Source organism: Salmo salar, chromosome ssa10 (genome assembly GCF_905237065.1).
Source record: "Salmo salar chromosome ssa10, Ssal_v3.1, whole genome shotgun sequence".
Taxonomy (NCBI): domain Eukaryota; kingdom Metazoa; phylum Chordata; class Actinopteri; order Salmoniformes; family Salmonidae; genus Salmo; species Salmo salar.
Genome location: NC_059451.1, coordinates 79,292,906 through 79,300,799, shown reverse-complemented (window position 1 = coordinate 79,300,799; position 7,894 = coordinate 79,292,906). Strand labels below are relative to the sequence as shown.

General features: G+C 41.3%; 1 long non-coding RNA gene across 1 annotated transcript; it reads right to left on the bottom strand.

The window, feature by feature from the left end:
- Nucleotides 1-562: 562 nt before the first annotated feature.
- On the bottom strand, nt 563-3,204 carry LOC123724450 (uncharacterized). Its single transcript, XR_006757000.1, has 3 exons — nt 2,876-3,204; nt 2,363-2,516; nt 563-1,663 (listed from the first exon to the last, which is right to left on the bottom strand). It is a non-coding gene; the product is annotated as an uncharacterized lncRNA (long non-coding RNA).
- Between the last annotated feature and the right edge of the window lie 4,690 nt (nt 3,205-7,894).

Genomic DNA, 7,894 nt, shown 5'->3' with positions numbered 1-7,894 from the left:
GCAGTTGGCCCTGGGTTCCTCCTAATGCAAGACAATGCTAGACCTCATGTGGCTGGAGTGTGTCAGCAGTTCCTGCAAGAGGAAGGCATTGATGCTATGGACTGGCCCGCCCGTTCCCCAGACCTGAATCCAATTGAGCACATCTGGGACATCATGTCTCACTCCATCCACCAACGCCACGTTGCACCACAGACTGTCCAGGAGTTGGCGGATGCTTTAGTCCTGGTCTGGGAGGAGATCCCTCCAGGAGACCATCCGCCACCTCATCAGGAGCATGCCCAGGCGTTGTAGGGAGGTCATACAGGCACGTGGAGGCCACACACACTACTGAGCCTCATTTTGACTTGTTTTAAGGACATTATATCAAAGTTGGATCAGCCTGTAGTGTGGTTTTCCACTTTAATTTTGAGTGCGACTCCAAATCCAGACCTCCATGGGTTGATAAATTGGATTTCCATTGATTATTTTTGTGTGATTTTGTTGTCAGCACATTCAACTATGTAAAGAAAAAAGTATTTAATAAGATTATTTCTTTCATTCAGATCTAGGATGTGTTGTTTAAGTGTTCCCTTTATTTTTTTGAGCAGTATATTTAACACTTTTTTGGTTACTTCAGGATTCCATATGTGTTATTTCATAGTTTTGAAGTCTTCACTATTATTCTACAATGTAGAAAATAGTAAAAATAAAGAAAAACCCTGGAATGAGTAGGTGTCCAAACTTTTGACTGGTACTGTATATGCTGGTAAATGGAGGGTGGATAAGAACTAAGTGTATGGAAAGTTACTGAGTGAGACAAGAGGGGGAGGCAGGAAGTTTACATTCTGTCAAATATGTTATTGTTAAATCTCATGGATTCTAAGGCGGGAGGCAAAGGGCAACAGTCTGGTTTCAGTCACTGATAAGGTAGGACAGCCTTGGAGTTGGGAGGAGCGAGGAATTCGGCCTGAGGTCAGGTAAGATGAAGTGAGATGGAACAGTCCTATAACACACACAATGACTACACCAGCGAGAGGAACCAATTAAGTTCCTGACTAGCAACAGAGATATATTGGCTGTTGCCATGGAAATTCAGTACTGAGAGAGACTTGGTCATTTCTTCAAACAATCATCTTTATGCAATGATGAAACCGTCAGCCCAACAGCCTTGACTGTCGGACCGAGCGCTTGAATCATACAGAGAATACCGGGTCTTTATATACCAAACCTAAAACGGCTTCAACCATGGCTTGACTTTCACATCAATGCCTCCAAAATGTTGTTTAGAGTACAATTACCCCAAAATCGATCCTTTCATATGATGCATTAACCAATAAAGCAGCTAACCCAACCCAACTATGGTGTTTAAAGTAGCTCCCAGACCCAACCCATCTGTCTATCTACAGTGAATCTAGTCTTTCTTTCTCTCATTAGCTCCGCTTCCTCTGTCATGACGTCTTCAAGCACACCCATTATGCAGCTGGACCCCACTTCACGTGAGAACTATGCACCCACCGAGGAGCGGCGTGACGATCTTTACCGCTGCAGGTGCTGTAAGGAGTACTGTGTGTGGACCAGACCAACGCTGTCCCAACACCCCCGCCTGGTATCTTGATGTATACTCAATCTCCAGAATTCCGCCCGTGCCATCGGTTATCCCCTGCTCCTCATGTGCCGCTTCCACCTGGGAATATACACACTGCAACACATGAGTCATTTCCTGACAACATAGACTCTCCCATTATGGACAGATCTCTAATTTGTGACGTGAATAACAGCCCCCGGGACTCCCATCGTTCTCCCATTTACCAGCTACCAAGCCATGTGGCATGAGGCCTCATAAAATGATATCCCAACAATGCTACTAAAGTAACCCCTGCTACTACGAACATGGCCCATGACTATAGCCTCAGAATAACTATTGCATGTAATCTGTCAAGTGTTCGTCGGCTGTTAGAAATTGGGAAAGAGATTAATGATGTTGGAATAATATCCAACCTAATAAAACTTTGAGTCACAGGTTTCTTGAAAGTTGACAATAGAGTCTGAAATACCAACACCATCTCTGCTACTTTCACCATGATCTGGGTATGTGAAATGTTCAATTTAACTTCATAATAGTTCCTACATTGTGCACAGTTAGCGGTCCTCCTGTAACAATATATATAGAGTGGTATCATTCCATCTAACCCAATACACAATAGTCACTACTCCTAATGCACTTCTACAGTTATAAACATACTAAAACATTCTCAAATCAATTAGTCAATATACATCAATCCCTCCTCTGGAACAATGATCACTCTTATGTTCCACAAAACCTAAAAACATATTGACTTCAAAAGGAAAGAGAAAAAGTACATGTTTAATAATTCACACCAACCTAAGACTGGGGAAAGAACTGTCCATCCACTCCATTCTATGCCCATGTGATGCTGATCTCCATTCCGTCTCTTTCATTTTCATCCTTGGGTGTTATCTCAAGACACAGACTATGAACCTTGTATGCAATTAATTGTACCGTATCATCCAGCAATCTACAGTTGAAGTCGGAAGTTTACATAGACTTAGGTTGGACTCATTAAAACTCATTTTTCAACCACTCCACACATTTATTGTTAACAAACTATAGTTTTGGCAAGTCGGTTAGGACATCTACTTTGTGCATGACACAAGTCATTTTTCCAACAATTGTTAACAGACAGATTATTTCACTTATAATGACTGTATCACAATTCCAGTGGGTCAGAAGTTTACATACACTAAGTTGACTGTGCCTTTAAACAGCTTGGAAAATTCCATAAAATTATGTCATGGCTTTAGATGCTTCTGATAGGCTAATTGCCATCATTTGAGTCAATTGGAGGTGTATCTGTGGATGTATTTCAAGGCCTACCTTCAAACTCAGTGCCTCTTTGCTTGACATCATGGGAAAATCAAAAGAAATCTGCCAAGACTTCAGAAAAACAATTGTAGACATCCACAAGTCTGGTTGATCCTTGGGAGCAATTTCGAAATGCCTGAAGGTACCACGTTCATTTGTACAAACAATAGTATGCAAGTATAAACACCATGGGACTGTCGTGGTATGTTCCTTCTCCCTTGTCAATCTTTGGCTTATTGGTGAAATCAGCAGTCAGGCAATATCTTCTTTAAGTAAATCAATCAAACCTTTATTTAATGCAATTGCAGACAGAAGTTGACAACAAAAACACAGCACGCATGTTTCAGAGTAAGTTCTGCACCCCACCTCAGGGCACAGCTGATTTTATACATGTGATCACTCCCTAGTGGTCTGATCACCTACGTCAATGCATGTGTGTATCAATAAACTGAGGCTACCTTATAAGGCAACCTAGTACAGAAGCTTCTCTGAATTTATTAGAATTGTCCACTGTCTAACAAGATCAAAATATAAAAACCAGACAGTGGTTACTTCTCTTTATCTAGTTTCGGTCTGACTCAGACCTAGCCTGCAAGCACACACTCGCAACAGCCAGGGCTTAACCACAAAGACTAATATAGATAGCTTGTGCAACGTATAGTGGCAGAGTTTTTAGACACATAGCAGCAGTTTCTTATTATAAGGCCTGCAGCAAAACATATGAATCTTAAGGTCCCCTTAATCAATAATGGGGAGGGTCTTTGGGACCCACCCCCTACAGGACCACGTAGCCGTCATACCGCTCAGGAAGGAGATGCGTTCTGTCTCCTGGAGATGAATGTACTTTGGTGTGAAAAGTGCAAATCAATCCCAGAACAACAGCAAAGGACCTTGCGAAGATGCTGGAGGAAACAGGTACAAAGTATCTATATCCACAGTAAAACGAGTCCTATATCGACATAATCTGAATGGCCACTCAGCAAGGAAGAAGCCACTGCTCCAAAACAGCCATAAAAAATCCAGACTACACATGGAGAAATGTCCTCTGGTCTGATGAAACAAAAATAGAACTGTTTGGCCATAATGACCATCGTTATGTTTGGAGGAAAAAGTGGGAGGCTTGCAAGCCAAAGAACACCATCCCAACTGTAAAGCACGGGGTGGCAGCATCATGTTGTGGGGGTGCTTTGCGGCAGGAGGGACTGGTACACTTCACAAAATCTATGGCATCATGAGGACGGAAAATTATGTGGACATATTGAAGCAACATCTCAAGACATCAGTCAGGAAGTTAAAGCTTGGTCGCAAATTGGTCTTACAAATGGACAATGACCCCAAACATACTTCCAAAGTTGTGGCAAAATGGCTTAAGGACAACAAAGTCAAGGTATTGGAGTAGCCATCACAAAGCCCTGACCTCAATCTCATAGAAAAATTGTGGGCAGAACTGAAAAAGTGTGTGCGAGCAAGGAGGCCAACAAACCTGATTCAGTTACACCAGCTCTGTCAGGAGGGATGGGCCAAAATTCTAGAGACATCAGTGTGTGGCAAAACTGCACATTTTAGTGGCCTTTTATTGTCCTCAGCACAAGGTGCACCTGTGTAATGATCATGCTGTTTAATCAGCTTCATGATATGTCACACCTGTCAGGTGGATGGATTATCTTAGCAAAGGAGAAACGCTCACTAACAGGGATATAAGCAAATTTGTGCACACAATTTGAGAGAAATAATCTTTTTGTTTGCTAGTTAGATAGCTAGTTTACCCATACAGCAAATTAGATAGTTAGCAAATCAGTTAGCTATGCTTTCCTGCCTTGTTTCTAGCCAAAGATATTTAGCTATCCACTTCTTTCTGTTGCAAAATTAGCTAGTTAGTTAGCTTGCTAGCTAGCAACTGCAATCTAGAGAAAAGTCTAGAGAAAACAAGCGTTTGCAACCTGAACAGATAATGTTTCAAATAATATTCTGATAAAAATGTGTACTTACAGTCCCCACTCTTGCTTGTCCTTAACTTCTTGAAAGTTCTCCCTGTGCTGTGTGGCTTCTAAGAACAAGTGGCGTGAATGGCCAATAGACCGCACAGTGGACGGATCATAATACCCATACAATCTAGCGGTAAAACCCGGTAATGGTTCCAATAGTTTTTTCTCCATTCATTTTTTTGTAGGGGATTTTAGAACTACTTCATATGGTTTTAGTGTAGGCTTACCCTGGCGTGACGTTTTGATAGCCATGTAATTCTCTCTCGGACTAGGCACGTTTTTTCAACATTGTCACCTCCTCAAATGACTATCAAACATTCGAAACTCTAATTAGCAACAGAGAAGACCTCAAGACTACAAATTCCTGCATGAAGCTTCTGCAAGTCATCTCTTGCTGACACGGTCATCTACCTTTCACCAGCGCGATCAGAGACCTTTGTGCCCAATCCATTAATTTTCTCCCCTTTCTCTGTCTTAGCTAGCCACTGCCTACGCAAGTTAGCAGATCAGTAGATCCCCCCCCCCATTTTTTTTAATTACTTAGCTTAGATAATTTTTTGTACAATATGTTGCTTTTGGTGTCTATTTCAGACCTTATGACATGTTTTAAGGATGAGTATAAAAGCATTAAAAGGGGAGAAGACCACTATAAGAAGTGCAGCTATAGTGAGGGGAAACTTACCGGTTTGGTCAGTGCCACCATGACGGATAAAGTTTATCCTGTGTCTGTGAGTGTAGCTATTAAGATAAGTTTAAGTATCTTAGCAAAACAATGTTTTCAATACAGCGGTCAACATTCTACAAGGAAAGAGCCACTTAATCAATTATATAATCATTAACCACATTACCCCGGATACCAGACTTCGATGAGTGATAACTCAGTTTTAGAATGTTGTCATTGATGAGAATGATTTAAAAAAAATCGATTGACATTCAAAATTGACTGTGTAAATATCCAGCCTGTATTGTAGTTTCATAACCAGAGACAAATCTTCAAAGGCACAGTATTTATTTATTCGGAGTGGTACATGCATTCACACAGTCTTGATTTAGAGAATCCGTTCGTTAAGTCTGCGATTTAACTGCAGCCCGTTTTTCTTACGTCTCCCCTCAGTGCAGTCCATCAACAGCCATAAAAATGGCGGTATGTCACAGACAACTGCGTTTGTGTTTAATTCGATTCATTAAACTTTTTTTTCTGTTTTGATGGGCGGGTGGTAAAAAGAGGGGGACCATGTTTTATTGGTTAAAACCACTGACAGATTTAAATGATATGAATGACTATCTCCGTATCATTATTTCAGTATAGCTGGTCTGAGTGAAGGTCAGCCAACATTACAAGGAAATAAGGGACCAATTTCTGCTTCCATGTGTCTGGTTATACACACTTTTAGGAAGTACTTTTTTTGGTTTTGCTGTTGATATGTCAAGTGATTAATCCCAAGTTATCAATTAAAAGTTTATGGAAAAACTGCACTTGTCCTCATGTGAAAATTACAGTTGATTAAATATTCTACAGCTGTAATGTCATCAATCATATCAAACTTTATTTATATAGAACATTTCTTACAACGAATGCATTTCAAGGTGTTCAGCCGTTGGATGGGGTGTTGTCTGAGTGGGGCACAGATAATGAAGAGCAGGGCATCAAGGCATTCAAAATGGCTACAGGGATGGTGTGCAGGAGTCAGGGCTTTGGGCTTTGGGTCTGGGATCCTGGGTGCCTCACTGGATGGTCTGCCACTAGCACAGTCAGTGTAGTCAGCTCAGCTATCCCCATTGAGACCGTGTCTGTGCCGCGATCTAGGTTGGGCAAAACTAAACATGGCAGTGTTCGCTTTAGCAATCTCACTGGAATAAAGACCTCCATTCCTGTCATTATTGAAAAAGATTGTGATATCTCACATCTCAAAATAGGACTAGTTAATGTTAGATCCCTCACTTCCATGGCAGTTATAGTCAATGAACTGATCATAATCTTGATGTGATTGGCCTGACTGAAACATGGCTTAAGCCTGATGAATTTACTGTGTTAAATGAGGCCTCTCCTCCTGGTTACACTAGTGACCATATCCCCCGCACATCCCGCATAGTCGGAGGTGTTGCTAACATTTACGATAGCAAATTTCAATTTACAAAAAGAAATGACTGCGTTTTCATCTTTTGAGTTTCTAGGACAGGACAGCGGAGTAAATCACCACCTTCCGGAGACACCTGAAACCCCACCTCTTTAAGGAATACCTAGGATAGGATAAAGTAATCCTTCTAACCCCCCCTTAAAGATTTAGATGCACTATTGTAAAGTGGTTGTTCCACTGGATATTATAAGGTGAATGCACCAATTTGTAAGTCGCTCTGGATAAGAGCGTCTGCTAAATGACTTAAAATGTAAATGTAGTCATGAAATCTATGCAGCCTACTCAATCACTTTTTATAGCTACTGTTTACAGGCCTTCTGGGCCGTATACAGCGTTCCTCACGGAGTTCCCTGAATTCCTATCGGACCTTGTAGTCATGGCAGATAATATTCACATTTTTGGTGACTTTAATATTCACATGGAAAAGTCCACAGACCCACTCCAAAAGGCTTTCGGAGCCATCATCGACTCAGTGGGTTTTGGACCTACTCACTGCCACAGTCATACTCTGGACCTACTATTGTCCCATGGAATAAATGTTGTGGATCTTAATGTTTTTCCTCATAATCCTGGACTATCGGACCACCATTTTATTACGTTTGCAATCGCAACAAATAATCTGCTCAGACCTCAACCAAGGATCATCAAAAGCTGTGCTATAAATTCTCGGACAACCCAAAGATTCCTAGATGCCTTTCCAGACTCCCTCCACCAAACCAAGGACGTCAGAGTACAAAAATCAGTTAACCACCTAACATAGGAACTCAATTTAACCTTGCGCAATACCCTAGATGCAGTCGCACCCCTAAAAACAAAAAACATTTGTCATAAGAAACTAGCTCCCTGGTATACAGAAAATACCTGAGCCCTGAAGCAAGCTTCCAGAAAATTGGAACGGAAATAGCGCT